Source organism: Betta splendens, chromosome 16 (assembly GCF_900634795.4).
Source record: "Betta splendens chromosome 16, fBetSpl5.4, whole genome shotgun sequence".
Lineage (NCBI taxonomy): Eukaryota > Metazoa > Chordata > Actinopteri > Anabantiformes > Osphronemidae > Betta > Betta splendens.
In genome coordinates this window covers 10,223,604-10,244,357 of record NC_040896.2, presented here as the reverse complement: position 1 = coordinate 10,244,357, position 20,754 = coordinate 10,223,604, and the positions used below count along the sequence as shown (strand labels likewise).

Here is a 20,754-nt window from a genome sequence, read left to right as displayed (position 1 = left end):
CTTATCTGCTACATTAAAAAGTGAGCTGCAAAGCAAAGCGCACAGCGTCTGAGGTTTCAGTCAATATTACTTTAATGAGGAAGTTGAGAATATTAAGTATAGTTTACATTTGTCGTTACGTAACAGAAAAGAAAACGACTGTACATAAACCTTTTTTTAGTATTTGCACATTTATTAAAAATAATATATTTAAATTAAAATCTGCACTTGTTTGTTGCACCTCAATAGCTGAGGGATGTTAGTCGTTACTATGATGAAGACTTCAGCATCATTTAGTTTTTAATAATACATTTTTAATTAGGACTTAGTGTCCAAATTAACCAAACTTCTAGGTTAACACGCTAAAATGATTAGCGTATCTCTTGCTAACTCGCGTTGACGTAATTCACTTAAGTTGTTCCAACTATTCCCTTTTAGCAGCACCTGCTGTTGCTGCTGTAATTGTCTGTGCATCACACACGCAGGCACGTCTGATATCCACACGCGCTCCACACAGAAAGCGAATGCATGTTCTGGGATGTGTGTGTGTGTGTGTGTGTGTGTGTGTGTGTGTGTGTGTGTGTGTGTGTGTGTGTGTGTGTGTGTGTGTGTGTGCGCCACATAAATGAAAAAGTTCTCAGTTAAGATATCTCGCCAACCAAGCTGCTCGCAAGTTGAATTATGAATTTTTATGTGGAGCAGGGAGAGCACTGAAGTGGATGCAGTGACGACGACTCCAGTCCCTGCATTTTTTAGTGGCTCCAGCTAATCTTGACTGACAAGATAGATGTTTAATAAATAATAAATGCTTGGCTGTAAAAGATACTGTAAAGAAAAGCCACAAACTTTTAGTGCAATAAAAAAAAAACACTGGTGGAGCTGGTGTATTGTTACTGTGCTAAAAAGTCATTTCTTTCTTATGAGAATATAATGTGGCAAGAAAGTAAATGAAAGTTCTTCTCAAAATGCCACACTGCGCCTTTCCTGAACCAACAACGAAAAATTAACCAGAGGTGAATAAAAGATAACCTTTCCTTTAATCCATGTAATAATCAACATTATTTTATTACAGCAAAGTGGTTAAGTTGAATAATGAGAAACCTTTGAACGATTCAACCACCTGAGGTCAATGCCACATAAACACCTCATTTGTACCAATTTAGAGTCACTGTGTTTTGTGTCTAATCTGCCAGTGGTCAGCAGAATATATAGTGGACATATTCAATGATCCACTGGGAATTAGCGTTGAATGCGCTCTCCTAGAAGCGCACGAGAAGCGAGGATGCAGAGCGGAGCCCGTCCGTCCCTCAGAGGCGAAGGACTCGGCGACTCGTCTGAGATGCAGCTGACACGTGTGAGTCAGTGACCAGGCTGATTTGGTCCTTATGGAAACACCACTTGTTTATATCCAGCCATTGTGGGTTGAATGTACCTCCAAGTGCCACTGGCTAAATTCAAAATTTTTACTTGAGTCTTAGGAGCTCACAAAGCTGAGGGCAACTCACACAAAGAGCTTTTCTTTCTTCTTTAAGGCGGCAGAGTTTTAAATTCGGTGTTTGGAGCCGATGGTTGAGTAAGACGCACAGGCTCAACCACGCACTTTAAATACAGCATTTGTACTTTATCTTTTTAGCTTCCAGGATTCTTTGTTTGTGTCTGACAGCTACACTATCATTTGTTGTATGATTTGAATAATTGTTGGATTAGGAGTGGGGGATGGAGCGGGTGGGGACGCATGAAAGGCTTCTTCAAAGGTTGTAAAGATATTCCAAAATAATCTCAGAACAAGACAGGAACCATTAGAAATGGCTCGCTGTGGAAATTAATCAGGTTTTGTTTATCCAGAGAACATCTTAATGTCTTATTCTCTTTGAAATAATGAACTGCAACACGATGAAAACAAGTTAATTTCTTAATCCATTCGCCGTTTCGCATTGGCCTATTACCCGTGAGTATTAACAAGCTTTTTGTTCTTGTATTCTGAGAGAACAACAAAACTGCTTTTGTTACTTTTAATAATGTGTGATTATTTATGTTGGTTGGTGAGTCCAGTGTGACCTATTGCATTCACGGCAATAATCAGTTTTGTTTGTGCTGCTCTGTGTAGAATAAAACATTGACGTAACGTCCCAGGATTGGTCTTTTTGTTAAACCTGTGGGTGAAGGTGAATTTTACCGTTCAACTTAAAGGACCGAGGTTAAGGTGTTCTGTAAAACTACATATCTCATGTAGAAAAAGCACAAATACATGAAACTTGGATCTACACATGTTCTTTTGCCTTGAGGCCAGTTCTTTAAGGGCTCTTGTGTCTTCCACTCTGCTTCTGTACCTTCAGACCCATGAAGGACAGGTGTGTAAAATAATCAAAGGCTGTACAGGCACAAGTGTAACGACAACCTGCATTCATCAACATTTAGGATAAAAAAAACCATCATGAGGTTAAGAACAGATGAAGGAAACACTTAAACTGGTCGACTGGTATTTATTATTTATTCATAAAGTAAATCAATGTAAAGCTGAACTAATATTTTGTCCCATATTCTCTGCCTCGCGTGTGAGAGGATCAACAGTTTTTGTATTTCTAAGGCTCTATTGGCATATTTTGCCATGGCAACAGTAAAGTAGTTGCTGGGAAAATTGTGTTCCACAGATGCCTCGTGGTCTTTGTGCAAGCTGCTCTGAGCATCCTCCGTCCGAGCAGCAGCTCCTCTGCCGCAGAAAAACAAAAGGTTGCGCGTCCTTCTCCTCATTTTCAACGCAGATTGTGTGGATTAGCTGTTGGCAGCTGTATTAACATTGTCTAATTGTTTTAAGCGCCCTGGTCCAACGAATGACAGCGCTACAGTAAGTGGCCTCTTTCCGTCTGCTGATCTCCAGCGGATGCACCTGAAACTCATTGGTGCGAGTTATTCGTTTTGTACTTGAGTAACATTTTGATAAAAGACGCCGGTGAACAATGGGGAGCAGAGCGATTCAGGGCTAGCGATTATGCTAATGACGAGCTATCATGAATGCGCACTTGCTCGTGAACCGCCGGCATCCATCAAGTTGAATCGAACTATTTGTGACAGCCGCGTGCAGCCGGCAGAGCTCGCAGGAAAGGAGTGAGACGTTGGGGATAAAAAATACTAAATTGTTGCATCAGGCGCCGTGTTTATCTTTGACGTGCAATAAAAAACCTGCCATTGTTCAAGCGCGCGTTTCACACATTGTATTATGCTGTGTGGCTGCAGAGAACAGGCTTCAGGTGAGGGTAGGTCTTGGTTCTCTCAGGCTGGTGCTCGGCCGAACCCTTGAGCAGGACGGGACAAATGAGCGCTCTCTATCAAAACGGGGCAGTTCCTCCACAAAAGGCCCCGTGGCCTCAGCGCTGAAATCCCACGCGCCGGCGCATCTTTGATCACGCGTTAACCCTCTCCCCCCGCGTCGCGACGGGGGGCGCTCCTCGTAAACGAGCCGAAGCGACGTCTCGTCTAAATGAGACTCGGCGGCCGGCGTTCAGTCATCGCGTCGTCAGAAAGTGGTTTGTTTTCTTTCCTCTTTCATGTCAGTGCCTTTGGTTTCCTGCGTGCTTCTCTGCTCTGTCACCTGGTTGTTGGGGGGGGGGATATAAATAGCCTCGCTTTCTGCAGCTGTGCGTATTGTTAGTCAGTGCTGCTGTCAGAGCCTGTTTACGCCACAAACAGCCTCCTCCTGAGGTCCGCGCTCCTCATACTGTCACATGCGCTCGGACGTCCACTGCTCGATGGCCCGTTCCCTCCCTCTGCGGCGCGTCGGCGGCCGCGGAGCATCATCTCTGGGCCTTTCTGAGGGCTCAGCGGGGGGCGGAGGTAAAGACTGATAGATGACACGAACAGACTGTTGTAGAGGAGACGGGGCTGCTGACAGAATATGCTTCAGAGTGGAGAGGTCCTGAGAGGGCTAGCTTGACTCCAACCACACATGACTAAAGGCCCCGAGGGCAGGTGGAGAAAAGGCCCTGTCATAGTCCATTACTGCATCTTAGCTCTGGAGGCAACATTACAGCTCCACAGCCAACGCTTCTGCGCCTCCTGCAACGAGCCGGGGAGGGAGCCTTTTATGTATTTGTGCAAGGTGAACTAAAAGATGAGTTGTACTGCTTGTTAAATCAAATGCAACACACGTTCGCTTGAATCCCATGAGTAATGTGCGCCGCTCTGCTCTGCCTAAGACAATTTTATCATGAAAATCAATACGATGTACTCCAAAACCACTCAGAGCGAAAGGTGTCACATTATCACCGAGAAGCACTCAATAAAATCACGGTGGCCGGGCTGGATGTGCTAATAGTGGGCTTGAAAAAAGGCCGGCGTGGCCGAGGATCCCGACTTCGAGCCATTAGCCGTTAGCCGGCTGAAGCGCCGCGGCCCACAATGCCTTGCGCTGCATCAAGACGGGCTCTGCGGAGACAGAGGACGGTCCATCTCGCTCCGAAGTGCGAGTGTCCTCAGCGCCGCTCCCATTTCAGTCACGTGTCCTCGTTCATTTATCCTGACTCCATATTAATCCCACGCTCATATTCCAGGTTCTTCACCACCACGTGGCCCAAAAGTCCAACAAGCAGAAACGGACGCACAGCTACTGGAGTGTGTTTCGCAGTATGTTCTGGTGCATCAGAGGCAATTAAATCATAAAGCCACACAGCTCTATTACACGACCGGTCCCGCGTCTGCCGGAGGGAGCGCCTCGGGTGCAGCGTTCTCTGTGAAACCCAGGGCCCGTCCCGGTACCGCTCCGACCGGCTGCCTGTCAATCAGAACTCGCTGAAGCAGAAACAGAACCTAGATCTAGTTTCAAACAGCTTGTCATGAAATAATCATCCTTACTCACACTTGTGTGACGTGCTCGGCCCTCAAAACGCACTCACATATTCAAGCCAAGATTGAAATTAATGGCACGCTGTGACTGTTTGAATCATCACTCTGATCCAATGAGGTTGTGACGTAAATTAAAAATATGCCTTGTCATTATCTGTTGCATTAGCTGCAATACAAGTACTGTACAGTACTGAAACTACTCACAGTTTGAGGTATTTGCTTGGAGGCTGTGCAGCATTAGAGGAAACACCTGCGTATTTGTTAACTAATGATTATATGATGTTAAAATCAGCCAAAACGTTTTAGACAATATAAAGGATCAATACCTCTGTAATCATTATTATTATTATTATTACACCTTCCTGTGTTTTTATACCCACGTGGTCGCGTCTCTGTGATCCATCTATGAAGTGGTCATCCGAGTGTCACTCAATGAATAGGAGGCCAATCAAGCAGAGGCTGTTGTCATAGCAACTGGTAGGACAACACAGGTAAGGGCACAGATGATTGCCTGGACTGAAGAGTGCTTGACGAGAGGTGGGGGCCACTGTACAATCACGGCTCCGTGTGACCAAAAAAATAAAAAACGGGGGTGGGGGGTTTGAGAGAAAACATTCAGGATGCAGCAGCAGGAATTTCTCCGACGTCTGAAAAAGGCCGTTGATTTGTCCGACTGACCAATCAAATCTGCCTTGGCGGCGTTTGACAGTTCTTCCTCCCTGTGAGATGCTGTCAGGCTGAGCTGCTGATTTGTTCTGCGTCTACCTCACAGACCCGGAGCTGATCTTCTGCTGCGGCGCCTCCATATTTTCTCCCTTCAGTGCCAATTTCCCCGCGTTAGATTTTTTTTTCCCCTCCTCTCTTGACATTAACCTTGTACAAGGTGTTCTTCTAAACTTTTTGTGAGTCACGAGGATGCTGCCTCATGTAAGACTATGGCTCTAATAGCCCTCTACAGATGCCCCATTATTGATTCTCACATTGAGCAAATAGTCTGCTTAATGTACCAAGCCGGTGGAGCAAAACTGACATCATCCAGCCGTGGCCCTCTTCCCAGAACGCCACAAAGAGATAAATGCTCCTCTAAACAAAGCTGCCTATTTTTGACCCTTACCCCCGGCTGATGGTTTAATTGCAGTACATGAAATTTACTTTCTTCTTTTAATTAGATTCGCAGAGTGTACAGTTTGTGCCCCATCCGCATGTGTGGGAGGCTCCGCTTCTGTGAGCATCCGCCAGCACAAATGCCATGATATGTACTTTTATCTTTTTGTGCAGGGTGCTCCTGACCATGCTGTGGTGTCAGGTGTTGTCTGAATGAACGGCGCACAATGGCCACTCAAAGTCAACAGCAGCCTTGTGAAAGGGAAAGATGTCATTGGACGACATAAAGAGCGAGACAGCTGCGTTTGTCAGAGGTGTGAAAGATTTGGAGTGCGTGAAGGGTTCTCGTGCGCAATAATGTCATCAGCAGATTTAAAGCGCAGGAGAGATTTCCATTTCCATCCACATGAATCAGTCTGACCATGCAGCTACAAATGCTCCGTACGTCAGCACATCAATCTCCTGGGACTTGGAAATCTTTAATATGCGGATGAGTTGCTGTGAGACATTATCGGCCTCCTCATTCGCTCCATCCGTGGGACATTTCCTGTCCTGTCGAGCACATGTATTGTTGTCGGAGGCCAATTAGAAACCGGGACGCGGGACGTGGGTCGGGGGAAGCCCAGCTCTGATTACAGGAGGCAGAGGAAGATGACTGTAACCTGCTCATGTTTAGGGCTTAGCGTACGTCAACATGCATTAACATCCAAGGCTCGGAGTCAGTAGGTGTCTCATATACAAGCTTCAAATGTGCACACTGTAGATTATCTTTCAGGTACACGCACACTCCTTTCTACCACGTACTGTACACTTCATCTAATTATAGATGCTCGTGCTGCAAGGTCCCTCCATTACACTATTGGAAATACTATCATCCAAGTAGTGCTTGAATTTAATTATCGATTTTGCATTACAAATGCCTTAACCTTCCATTTATATGCAAACAAATAAGCTGCCGTGAATATATTGAAATGCCACAGAAGAGCTGCAGTTCGCTTCGCTAATAGAATTATTAAAATCGCACTGCAGCAGTCGAAGTACACGCTAAGTGCATTCAGTGATAAACACGCGCATCCAGAAGCGACGGTGGTCATTTCTGTGTGAAGCACCGACGGTAGGACGGGGTTAAAACATGTTACGAGAGCTTTTCACGTGCAACTACAAAACAGCCTCATAATTAGCAGCTTTAGATCTTCTGAAAACACTGAATTGTTTTCAGACACAGATCGTGCTTTAACACAGTTCTACACCACATCCAAGGATATCATTCATGTGAGTGGAGGCGTTTCAACTTCCCTGATTCTACTTCCTTTGTGTTCCATGTACTGTGGCACCAGGCTTCAGCTGTTTGCCAACGCTTTCATCTAAACAGACATTTCCAGCATGGGTTGGTGGCGTCAGCTGATTTGCTTTGAAACCGCTTTAGTCGACCCCTCTTTAGCTTGTACAGTAGCTGCTGGAGAGCGCGGGTCCGGCTCTGAGCGTGACAATCTCCTCCACTTTGGCTTTTAATTCCAGGGGATTTATTTCTAGAGAACGGCCTGTTGGACGGAAGGCTTGTTGCACAGCGCTGGCTCCTGTTTCTCTGTATATTTCATGCTCTGAAGAGGTTTTTATTAGTTGAGTGAACCTGCAGGCGCGGGAGTGTCCAACCACTTACTGGCTTTTCATGGCTTTGTGGGTCGTGCCGGCTGTTTTGAGCGACTGCTGACGTTCTGGTGTCACATCAGCTTGTATTTACATGACACGTGCGCCCATCACGGCGCGTATGTGACAGCAGACCTCTGCTTGCTCTCTGCCAGTTATCGTGGCGGCGTCCAGTTTATCGGCGGCGGCGACGGTGGTGGGAATCCCAGCAGCGCCGCCAGCCAACGCATCCTGATGGTCTTTTTCTCTGCCGGCAAACCCAGAGGTATCAGACTTCATCCGCTCGCGTCCCGCCAGAGGGGATATCACGCGGTTTGATAAATGAGGACTTCCTAAAGGATCGCCTTTAGCCAGTCAGCAGACAGGAAATAGCTGGGAGCTCACATGACGAATGTTACCCGACCCACAGCACCATTTGGCCCTAGGAAAGATGGACAGCCTGCCTCACTGTTATTCCCCCTCTGTCTTTTTTTTTTTTTTTTTAAACAACAAGCTTGTTTGTCAGTAACACTAACAATTACCGTGTCCACCCACCCAATGGATACATTTTTAGGGGACAGATTTAATTCCTTTAACATACGCCTCAATTGATTGCTGGCTTCAGAATCATTAATTAAGGCACGGGACATTTCCTGGCAAGCTGCACATTGATGGAAAGCAGATCATTAGTGGCCCTTTGGGTCCTTTTAATATACTCCTCCAACAGTGGGCAATTCAGCAGTGACTTGAGTAGGAGGACCCAACCCGCAAATCAACCTTGTTGACCTGTAATTTGCTGTGGGCTGGATATCAGCAGCAGTAAAAATAAGAAGACGTTCCCTGGTGTTTCCCAGCTGCGGATGGAAGCGTTGTTACGCGATTAAGCTCATATAGTCTGAACGTAATGTAGGAAGAAATGTTAATATCCTCTCAGCCGATGATGAAGTTTTGATGATATAGTATATTTATGTGGTGTTAATTCAAATTAGCATAACACAAAGGGATGAATTGTAGAACTCATTGATTCAGGTCTCTCTCTCGTTACTGGCTGCGTTCCTCAGTAAGGTGTATTGCTCTGTTATGACTGGTGGTTCGCACTGAGGGCCATGTCAGCTCGATAGCAACAATCACCGGGCCTGAAATCAATTATGTTCCTATTTCCCCGCTTGTATGTATTGGCATTTTGATAGATCTCGTAGCCTGGGGGTATTGCATGTAATTAAAAGTATAGAACAGGCCGCCTCTGGTGGTAGAGCGCCGCGTTTCCAATGACCCGGTAGGAGAGAAAAAGCATCGGCTTTACTTAGAGCACATAAGTCTGGAGAAGTGTCACATTAAGATGTGCGGCCCAACCTGTAACGCACCATAAAAGGCGGCTGACCTTTATGAGAAGGAAATGCTCACACTTGGCTGGCTATAAAGTCAGAGTGAAAGCAAGAGCACTATCTTCAGGAACAAAGGGATGCGAAGTGATGAATCAATGGGCTTCTTCTAAAAACAGCGCAGGTCTGAGGCAAACGTTTGAAGGTGGAAGCTTCCGCGCGGCCTCCGAAGCAGAGGAACCGCTACTGTAGGTCACAGGTCAAAGGTCACGTGAAGCTCTCCACTGCATCCTCAGCGTTGACCCCCTGGGGTCGTGAACGGCCACAGTCGAATGACCGGCCACTGATTAAGCATCAGTTTGACAAAGTGGCGCAGGTTATCGTCCCGACCGCCATCAGCTCCGCTGGGAAAGCAGTGCTGATTCTGAAGTGATTAGTTCACTCAGTGGCCTCCTATTAACCAAGCAACCTCTGACATATGGTGGGCTTACACTGATCTTGATACAATTACAATCAAAAGCAAAAAAAATGAATTAAGTCCTACAGAGAATAATTTATGCTTCAAAGAAAATGAGGTTGAAACTGCTATGAAGGATTAAAGATTAAACCACTGCCCTTGATCAAAAAAAGCACTTGCGGATCCCCTAAGCATAATGAATCAGAAGCCGAGGCCAAAGCGAACAGTTACGACTGAAGAAGATGTAAAAATTTATTGATTCAATGCATGTCCACATAATGCCAGCTTATAAAAAGCCTTTGGTCCATTTCCACAGGCTATGATTGCCCTCAGTGTGTTTTTATCCGGCTCCATCACTGAAGCTTTCAGGCCTTTTTGTCCTTTGAAGGCAAATTAAACAATAGTTGAAAGTATTGTGAAAAATTTGGGATTGGCTTCAGTACATGGTGCTGATGGACTCTAACAAGCCACGACAGGTGGTTCTTCAGGTGGGCAAGGTTTAACGGAGCAAGGGCTGAAGGGATGAAACGCTAATTTCATTGTGTGTTATTACTTAGTATGAACTTTTTCTCAAAATGAGAATCGATCCTCCCAAGAAGAGAGCTGCCGCCACTTAGCATTTTATAGCCGGGCCCAGAGTCGAGCATCATCTGGCAACTTGCTGAACACCCAAAGAAAATGTGCAGTAAGGAGTTTTCCCCTTCAAGGAGGATGTACACGGATGGGGTGCTCTGCTAGAGTGGATTTGGGGGAGCCAGCCGAGGCTGACTAATCAGAGGGTGCTTGGGAAAGCATTAAGACAGACGTGTGGAGGGGAAATGTGACACCTGGAAATTACACAATGTAATGGAATCAGCCAAGTGGTAAATGTAGCTTTTAAATAGGTTTTGTGTTCTCCATTAACTTGCCAGACACTGATTGGTCCTGACAGCAAGGGAAAGTGACGGTCAGTGTGCTGCGCCCTCCCTCCGGTTCAGCCTCCATCGCGTGCGTGTGCACGGTGCGCGTCTCAGTGCGGGACCCGGACTTGTCTGTAGTTGCTGGAACCCACTGAAAACCTGCCTGGAGGTGGATGCAGGTGATCAGAGCACAGAGGCCGGTCTGTGTAGGAGCCCTCAGCTTTGGCCTCATACAAGGAGCTTGGAAAATGAGCTCCTATGACTGATTCATACACGTTTTGTCTTTTAGGCTCTCTTGCGTCGACCTGTGTATCCTGTAAACACACAGCTCCTATTCCCTCACTCAGCATCTTCCTCTTCCCACCTGGACGCACTCTCGCTATAATAATTTAAAATATGCAAACCAAATCAAACCCCTCACATCCATTAATGCGTTACTGGCACATTAATTACGGATTCAGTTTAAATGGGCCTATGTTTATCAGGAATTAATCTATATAACTATAATTTCAGCTAAGGAAAATAAGGCTTTGCTAGAATGTGTGCTGCCGTATTTGAGGCGGCAGGTGTTAAATTGTATCGTGTTGCATGTAAACTCAGTGAGCCAGTGTTCACCAGCCGGCAGTCGGACACTTAGCATGTAAAACACCATGTGACGCATTAGAGCCTGATATACTTTGGTTTCTACCTGCGTTTTTGTGAGCTTGGCATCCGTGCCCCCCCCCCCAAACAAAGTGAGTGTGGGAGTGTGGGCAGCGAGGGCTGTTTGCCTTTGCTCCGAGCTCCTCTGCTCACCAGCGTCTGGGTGAATGAACTGGCTCAAGGGCTCGCACGGCCATGAAGTTCATGAGCCTCAGCGTTCGCACCAACCCCGCAGCCCTTTCCATGCAAATGAGAGGGGAAGAGAGAGGAGGGCTTCGATGTTCAGAATCTGCCTCCCTGCGTTTGCATTTCAAATGAATAAATGATAAAAGCCCACTTTTTAGTCGCCTGGTGACTGTCCTCTCTCGCTGCCTTTTCATTTACTGAGACCCTCATCCCGTCGTCCCTTTCAGCCTGAGTTTACTATGACTTTCCCTTATCCTCGCTGCCATGAACTCAAAGTTGGTTTTGCATATTATCTAAAGTTTGCGTTAAAAAGTGTTGAAAACATTGGAATCGTTGGGTCAATTAAGTGCGTTTGTTTGAGGGGCTCGAGGTTCACATCAAAGCAACAAAGGGATGAAGCCAGTAACAAGAGTGGAGCCGTTCACAGATGGAAGCTTCTGCTTCGCCTCGTCTGCTGCAGCAGGTACTACAGCTCCATTACTACGTCGTACTTCTCTTCCTGGATGACACGGGAGGTCTGCGCGGCTGGAACAGTGGGAGGCTGTGATTGAATCCGGGGCCGAAACTCATGCGATGTGGGGGTGGAAAAAATGTGTTGAAGTCAAGCACTAATTGGCTGAAATGTAGTAAATCTGTAGCTGGTAAATTAAAACAGTGGGAAGGGGCATTAAACAATTTGTCTAACATCACAAATCACATTCAACTAAGTGCCAGCATTAAAAGATTCCGATCCAATACATTCTCCCTAAACTGTGATCAAACGGAAAAAGGCGCCCGTGCTTCATGATGCTGCTTTAAACCTGTTTGCAGGAGGCGACGCTGACAAGGCGCTGTGTCACTGTGAACTAGGAGGAATCACAGCAGAACATTCACATTTGTACCATTCTCTCTCAGGAAATAAAAAAAATGTTGTAAAACATTAACATTTGATGATTTTGTGCATTTCTAGTGCAGCTACATTACACTGACACTGAGAAATGAATAATAAAGAAAGTATGCAGGGATAGTTCTCCTAAGACAAACTTATAAAACACACTCTAAAATGCATGTAACTTCAAAAATTTAAGCCAATATGAGAATTCACCACATGTTGATGAAATTAAAACTTTTTTTCTGACATAGGATATTTAATTTCGGTTGCAGACGGGTTTGGAGGCGGAGGAATCTGGGACAAATTCATTCATTATTAATCCGGCTTTTATTTCCACGCTTTCTCATTTGATTATCTGCTTTCTGAAATGGCAGCGCTCATTTGCCTTCACGTATTAATAATTCAGGTTTCCTACTGGTGTCCGGACTTTGGCGCTCGCTGTAACAATGCCGTTGTCTTCTCCTCTGCATTAGGAGCCGACCGTCGTGTTTTATTCGTCGTATGAATTTATGCATGTTGTTATTTGGCAATTTCTGCAAAAACAAACCGAGGAAGTGCAGCAGTAGACGTCGGCGTTAGATGCTTTCATGACTAAAACATACAGTATTAAAACATTATGATGGTGTACAGAGGAAAGGGTCTGAGTCACGCTCAGCAGAGACTCCTCTGTAGAGCCAACATAAACAGTGAGGGACTAGTCAGAGGTGTTTTGCTTTTCAGCGAGCGTTGTCTTCTTTTTCTGCATATTACAGTGTTTTCAGCAGCTCCGGTTAAAGTCTGCAGCAGCTGCAATGACAAAAACATTTATTTACTCTCAAACTGTAGCTGCTTGTGTTTCCTGCCTGCTCAGTGTGAGTGGAAATTCTATTAGGCCCAACATTTAATCCTTAATGAGCCTGCTTCTAATTTTATCACATTTCCCCCACCGTTTTTTTTTTTTCCAAGCATCAGTCAGAATTATCCACGCCTTGTGAAAAACACTGAAGCCAAGATGCGGCTGCCTTATCAGCAAGACAGATGGGATTGTCGATAAATGACAGACATGCTGATAACGGATTTTGGTTTTAGTCACTTCATAGGGCGGAAAGCCTGACAGTCTGCGTCTTCAAAGCAACAAAAGGGAGAAAACACAGTGCTCTGACAGATGGAGAGGCTTAATAACCTCACAGCCCTGCGATGGTGCCACTGTTGTGCTTCCCTGGCTCTCACATCTGTACGGCAGCAAAGGTGAGGGCATCTTTTCTACCTTTGCAAAAAAAAATGGCAATATGGTAGAAGGGGACGCTTCTGTTCTGGAATTAGCTTTGAAATGTTAATATCTGCTTTACATGTGCACACATTTGCATCGCCGCTTGATCATTGCACTCATTTTAAGGTGAACACAATGAAATGCACGGCTCCTCTGAGCCATAGGCTGAGGCTCACGCAGCGCGGCAGGCTTTGGTACAGGACGCGCTCATTATTCACCAGCATGCTGTGGTCGGTAGAGCCACACGGGCAGCGTCAGGTCAGAGCCACTTGAACCAAGCAGCGAAGCTCAGGGCGTGCGACAGGCCAGCAGCCGGGTGGACGAGTCTCAGCCATCTCCCTGAGAGTCACAGTCAGAGCCTCAGCCGACTCCCTGGGAGTCACAGTCAGAGCCTCAGCCGACTCCCTGAGAGTCACAGTCAGAGCCTCAGCCGACTCCCTGAGAGTCACAGTCAGAGCCTCAGCCGACTCCCTGAGAGTCACAGTAAGAGCCTCAGACGACTCCCTGAGAGTCACAGTCAGAGCCTCAGCCCACAGCGCCGCTAACGTGGAGGGTTGTCCCTCTAACAGCGGAGCGGCTTGTGATGTTAACGGTTCTGCTTGTGTTTCATTGGCGCCATGAATCATCTCGCTGCTGCTGCAGTGACTCACTGCTGTGAAGGCTCGTTGTAACGCAACTGATGCCTCTCTGGCCGCCGTGGTCGTCCCTGAGTTTAAACCCGGCAAACGGCGGCGTTTACTGGCGACGTTATTGAAAACAGCAGCTCACACATAAGAGACGCTGGAGCTCCGTCGTGATGCGCGTTAGACGTGAGACGGAGGCTTGTAGAGAACCTAGAGCCAAGTATTGACTGACTGCTGATGAATAATATATTAGTCCACAGCACAATTTGATGTGAATGGCAGAATGAATGAGCTGCGAGGGTCTCGTGTTTAACGGGAAGATTGTTGAACGAGAGCAGCCACACAACAGGTTTCATAATTCATTTCCAGCCAGTGCTGGAATATGCATTAGTTTAAGAGCCAGACTGAGATTATCAACAACAGATGGTGCACACACAGCATGTTAGTGTTTATATGTGGACAGTCTATACATTTTATACTGAGGCTAAAGGTGACTCCATTTTACTTCTGCTGGGGTTTCATTATAAGCAAACTGGACTAAATGAAAATTTCCTCTGACATGAACTCGCCTCATGGCTGCTGGTTCTGATCCCTGGGTCGGGTCAGGTGCCGCTCTGCGAGGAGTCCTCCCCAGAGACGTGCGGCTCGGCTCAGTCAGGGAAGTGTCAAATTGTTTGCTTTTTTCAGTCACTTCACCTACAAACAGAGCGTCCAACAAAGTGCACCCCTCCCGTTGAATAGCAGCTCCGCTGCTGCACAGCAGGGAACCCCGGGCTCAATCTCTGCACATCTGTCAGGCTGGTTTGAACAAAAGTATGCTGCATTATTAATAATGCAGCGCTTGGGGAGAAGCTGGAGGCCAAGCCTAGGGATGGCATCTGTCAAAGGTCCAGCTTGGGCTCTGGTGCGTCTGTGCTCGCTGTGTGCGAGGGGAGAGAACAGTGTGTGTTTGTCTAAGGGGCTCGTTAGCTCGACCTTCAGCTCCTTTACACTTCATTCATCGCTCATTCTTCCTGCTCATTTTCTTACGCTACTGTTCTTTCGCACTGTGCATTTTTGTGCAGCTTTGTTTGACAACACACTTGAGGCTATTTTAGATCTCATTAGTCTAACTGGCAATAAACTGCAATTATTTTGCAGCTGCAAACTGCATTTCTAAGCTACTACAAACGCTGCTGGACTCGCGAATGAAAAGAACGCCAGCACCAGCTCCCATGGATTTCTCCCTCTCTGTTGGGAGTGAGATAATAATTACTGCTGAGGGGACGGGCAAGTTCCTCTTAAAACCTTCACCAAACGAGTCAAATTCTTCTCTCCTCCTTTAAAATTTTGTTTGTTAATTACAATTATTATATTATTTAAAAAGCAGCATCTATTGTAGAAGCGATGCTCGGTATTTTTAAATGGACAAAGCAGACAAATTAATCAGCAATGAAGCTGATTTGAGAGCAGTTAGAGGCTACCTACCCATAATGCACCACAGAGACGTACAAGGTGTGATTCAAGGCACAATTAGCCTCTGCACGTGAGACTTTACTGCACAGAGATGAATGGGTTGTGTGTCTGTTTCCCCCTGCATTTGTTTTGCTCGTGTTGCACGTGTGTGTGTGTACATTTGTGAGTGTATCTCTCAGGCAATGAGACCTTGGACAGGAGAGTAATTGATTCAGAGAATCTTCAAATCAATTCTTGGACAGCTGGGGCCGAGGAGATTAGAAGTGAAGCACAGGCGGCCCAGAGTGCAGTCAGACAGGCCCCAGAGCAAACAGTAATCTCAGGATTATAGACCTGGGGGAGATGTACCTGTTTTCTCTCATTTCGTTGCCTTTTTGCTCTCCCAGCAGTGACAGTCTATATTCACTCCCAACCACTTTCCACCAAAATGCTGCACTCCCCCTTTCCATCGCTGGAGTCTCACAATAAAAAGCTTTTGCTGACATCGAGGTAAGATTTCACAGCGACTGTATTCAAATGAAGGCAACTGGAGCGACAGATATATGCGATTGGATGACTTTTGACCTTTCCACGTATGCGTCTTCTTTAAATGAAGCTCGTTGCCGAAGTGGCCAAGTCAGGCAAGAGGAGATTATTCGGCCGTGTGGCTCCAAGGAGCCACTTAACCTAATGAAGTAAATAAGTTAATGTGTTCAAAGGTCATTTGTATAATTGTTTTGGTCGACTTAGCGCAGAGGAATGATGCAGACCTTTGTCCCATGGCTGGAGTAGATCTTATTGCTCTTTCCAATTGACTGAATTAAATCACCAGAGTAAATCTGTCAGCGTAATGGAGGAAAAATTGGCGGTAAGGAGTAATTTTAAAAAGAGCCCGGTCCCAGCAGCACCGCAGGCCTCTGTTGACATCGAGTAAACTCCGTTTGCGTTGCGCTTGTGCCAAACGTGCAGCCCGACTCCCTAAAGCTGGGAGCTTTTAACCCCATGCAAACACAGTATGGAAACTCCTCATTAACTAAAGTTGCTGGGGTCCGCGCTGCGCTGGTTTACATTCACACAACAGAAAACCTAAATCCATTACAAAAACTCCATCATTTACCAAAATTGTAATAGTCTCTGGGGTGATTTTAATGGACAATGCCACAGCTGCACATAGGCTGCGCACAGTTTTTCTACTCATTAATATTTACTGCCTCGACAAGAGTATTTAAAACTTCAGATATTAAAATTTGGCTTTATCTCTCCAACAAACGAAGAGTAAATACACCTTGACAATGACTCACTGCATTTTGCTGCGGAGCATTTTAATAGGCTCCAGGACAACTGTTTACTTCCACAAAACAGCGGCAGCTCTGGAATAAAGAGATAACATGTTTACAGAGAATAACAACAGAATGCATTGCAGCACAATTGAGCTGACTCTGCCAAATGAGCAGTTAGCATAATGCTGTCTAGTCTTCTGGGACAAATGAGTCACTCATGCCTGACTTATCAGTCTGTTCATCAAACTAGCTCATGTTGTTCGTCCATTTGGCACCGAACACCGAAAACAACTCACAGACTTGACGGATGTGAAATCCATAGGACGGGCGTTTAGGAACTCAACTCTGCGATTGAGAAGAAGTGGGAGGACATGCGGCGGAAACGGGGAGGTTCAATGGCAGAAACAACAAGACCAGGTCCTTAGGTAGCATCTATCTACAGTTACTTATAATCTTCATCTATCTGACATGTTCTCACTCCACCTAGTCCACGCTGATCAGGACCCGGAGCGCAGCATCACGTGGATCACGTCTGAGTCAGCAGGTTCCGACGAAGTCGCGCACACGTGAGGGAACGAGACGTCCGTCAGCCGCGCGGTCACATCGATGAGACCGGTAGCCCCCGCAGCGCTCGCTCAACGGCTCGACAGGCTCTTAGGGTGATTACAGGCTGATTAGCTTTACCGTAAGCACAAGATATGCAAGCGACTGTTGCTGTGCAGTTCATGACCTCAGCAGAAGCCTCCGCTCCGGCCAGAGAAGGAGCTGAGGAGAAACCCTGTAATTCAGCCTACGGCCCATTGAAGCTCTGCGATGATGTATTTTGCAGCCTCTCGGTCTGACACTGAGTGGAAGTGCTGATGCCGGCTAATTTACTGCTGCAGTTTTCACATGATCAAGGATATTTGAAAGTAATAGTTCATTGATATTTTATGGGCGATGTTCCTGTGTAAACAGGAATCCAAGGCTGACTAGTAATATTTAAAGAGGACTAAGAGGCTGCAGCGGTGGCTCTGTGAGCGTGTGCCTGAGCACGGCTTCGCATGCAGCTAGAATGGCAACATCTCACTGCTTTATGTATAACTTGCTGTAGCACACAAGCAAAAACAATTAGGTGCAATAAAAGTCTACTGGACAGTGTGTACAGTTATCGCTCTCTTAAATTGTGCTGTAGTAAAAGTCAGTGAGACGATATTTTTTAAAGGTTGTCAACTTAAAATGGGACAGGGGGCACGGTGCAATGGTGGAAATTTGCATGGATTATTCCAGAGATCAGATAAAGAAAAAGGAGGAGAAAAGGCACCAGGGGCCTGTGAGTGGGCACTGGTTCTTAATGCACCGCCGTACGTGTGCAGTGATCCAGAAAGGGGAGGGATTGGATAAGGAAGAGAAATTAGGAGAGCTCCTCGCCAAGCTTTCCAGTGCAAAGCCCCAGGTTTTGACAGAGCCATGCAATTTTTATACTTGTCAGAATGTGTACCAGATGCATGACATGTAAATTGAACTGGCAACAAAACACAGCCGGTGGGCAATGAAAGCAGCCGAGGTCTGAAGTTAGCCTAAAATATCTAAAAGTATTACCAGAGAACAGAGTCTGAGCGAGTGTGCCATTAAGGCTGCTGGAGAAGCTCTAATACTTTCTGCAAAAAAAACAAACACAGTCAGGGGTGAAACTCCTGTCTTACTTGTCTGACATTGCCAGTGGCAGTCAAAAAAATCAATAAGTCCAAAATAATACTGCTGTTCCTCCAAATCCTCTATTATTACTCCCACGTCACAGCGCAAACACTGTCCTCAGCCACAACCTGGGATTCTGTGATATACAATGAAGCCTCTGGCTCAGCATCGTTACCTACAGTACATCACACATCAATTCACTTTAATCCGCCCGATAACATGCTGTAACGCAAATAGAATAAAAGTGCTGTAAATCTGCTAGCAGCTGCAGAGTGTGCTTTGGCTGACATTTGGCTTTTTTAATCAGGGTCCTGGAGCCGAGTGGAATCTGGGAGGATTCCTGCTGGTGGGGAGAAGTGGCAGCAGTTCAAGAATCCACCGCCGCCGCCGCCGACGGTCACGCGACCAGCCGAAATATGAGAATCAGACACAAGGTACAGTAATGTATCTAATTCTGAGCCTTTTAGTGCATGGTTTCATGCCAGGTCATGTACCCCATCTTCTCCCATCGCCCTCTTATTGTCTGCTGGATTTATTTGATACGTTCCACTATGAGCTCCGACGCGGCCCGAGAACAGAGCAGAACTTTTATTCAATCTAAGTGGTTGAGAGGAGTGAAAATAAAAGAGTAAAAGTAATAAAGTGAGAATTTTTTCAGGTCACGGAAAGGGTGAGATGCACCCATTACTCAAACGCTTCCTCTCCATCTGTAATGGATTTCTTCCCGTGTGATTGCCGAGCGTGAAGGTTGGTACAGAAAGAGGTCGTCGCTCTCCGAGTCTCAGGTTCCAGCAGCAGAACACAAGATGTTTACATTTAGCTTGTTCGTGGCTGATACCTGTCCACATCACAGGAGCCCGGTCGACCAGTTAACCGCAGGCCGGAGCAGTGTTACAGTACAGGACCGTCACTGGGCCTGCAGCACTCAATAGATGGAGAAAATGGGGTTGAAACTGATTTTCATAATAAACCAATAGAAAAACTGCTTCAAAACCATAACAACACAAACAGTTCGGGCTTCATTCAGCTCCTCTTCCTCTGTTGACAAATCTTCCTTTGTTCAGGAATCAGCTTTGCACACGCGGCTCCATCACGTTTGATTACAGGAGCATCTTATGCAGTCATGCTGCTACTTTTTCCAATTTTCAGGATAGGGAGCACATTAGTGTGATTAGCAGGTGGCTCCAAATGTTGATTAATGTGATTTGATACAGGGAGATAATTCCGCTTCATGCCTAATATTCAGCTGATCCAAAAGACAATGGACATTAATTATCATTGTAACTAATGCTTCTGGCATGAAATGTTCTCATTAGCTATTCCCATCTAATTTAACACCAGGAAGCACAGGGGGAGAAAGAGAAAAACAGACGCATGGGTTTAGCAGAGGAGAGTCAAATACTGAGAAAAGCCAGGAAGACAAACAAGTCCATGCCGACCGACTGCTGCAGGAGCTGGGAGGGTTTCCACAGATGGACAGAATGCTCACGCATGTTAGCGTTTAGCGTTTTTATGGGACATTTGTGAAGTGCTCGTGCACGGGCTTGTTGCTCACGTCTGGTGGTCTCGCACGGCCCACGTCCAGGTGCTCAGCGGCATTTTCCCCCGTGATGGTTTCAATCCAGCAAGCCATTCGGGACATATTTTGAGCCCGTATTAAAAGACGCTTGGTTCTGTTAAAGCCAGATAAGCGATCGTGAGTCGGAGACTGCCCATGGTGGAGATGACAGAGGACCTGCGATGCCTCCCTATTCTGCATTCAATGGGAAAACAATAAACAAGCCTTTGGGGGGGAGACAGGGAGATTGATAGGCGTGCGTTTCTGATCAGTCAACCAAAAGAAGCTCACTTTACCGCTCCTGTGCTTTATGCACATTTGTGTTTATGAAATTGCAATCGATTGTTTCAATTACATGCGCAGTTGGACCATGGCGTTGTCACAATTGATGTGCTACTCTGAGGCAACCTTTGTAAAAAGCATTCAGCTCGTACGTGGCTTTGTTTTTCCTTCCCTTTCCGACTGTACGCTGAGAGCCTGCAGTAAGTCAGCCTCTGCATCGGGCGGTGGAGGCGTCGTAGATAACCAGACGTGGCGTAACGAGGTGTGGAAGACCCGAAACTCACCAAAAGTACAGCAAGTAGCCAAAATGAAGCACAAGCTGAAGCAGGCCACTCATCAAAAAGTCAAACTTAAGGTGTGGGGTTTTTTCTAGACATCACTGATCAGACCCGATATATGTTTCTTCCTGTTTCTCTATCGAGCCTTTCGTAGAGAGGACGGTGGCTGCTCACGTGACGCGAGCGCCTTCGGCTGAACAGGTGAACGCTAAACGGTCTCAGGTCACTGTGAGACCCTCACGTTAAGGAGGCAACCTGGGGCCACCGTGCTCCGGTGTTACTACAGGCCTGCTCGGGATAAGTACCGTAATGGATGGATAACTATGCATAATGAGGTGAAAGTATGATGAATGCGTTCCCCAATGCTGTTGTTGTCACCGTGCCGCTCCGCGCTCCTCCTGAAATTAAGGGAGAATGAAATCGCTGCAAAAGACAAATGTTGGTGTCT

At 46.3% G+C, this 20,754-nt stretch overlaps 1 long non-coding RNA gene across 8 annotated transcripts in view; it reads right to left on the bottom strand.

The window, feature by feature from the left end:
- Positions 1 to 20,754, bottom strand: part of LOC129603124 (uncharacterized) — a 179,541-nt gene that overhangs the window by 26,385 nt on the left and 132,402 nt on the right. For 4 of the 8 annotated variants that reach the window (XR_008692766.1, XR_008692763.1, XR_008692774.1 and 1 more), the window contains one exon: positions 15,201 to 20,704. The exons of 3 other annotated variants lie outside the window; for them this stretch is intronic. This is a non-coding gene — a long non-coding RNA (uncharacterized LOC129603124). Of the gene's footprint in view, positions 1 to 8,877; positions 12,712 to 15,200; positions 20,705 to 20,754 lie in introns of those variants that run through there. One more of the 8 variants, XR_008692764.1, reaches the window with a different exon arrangement.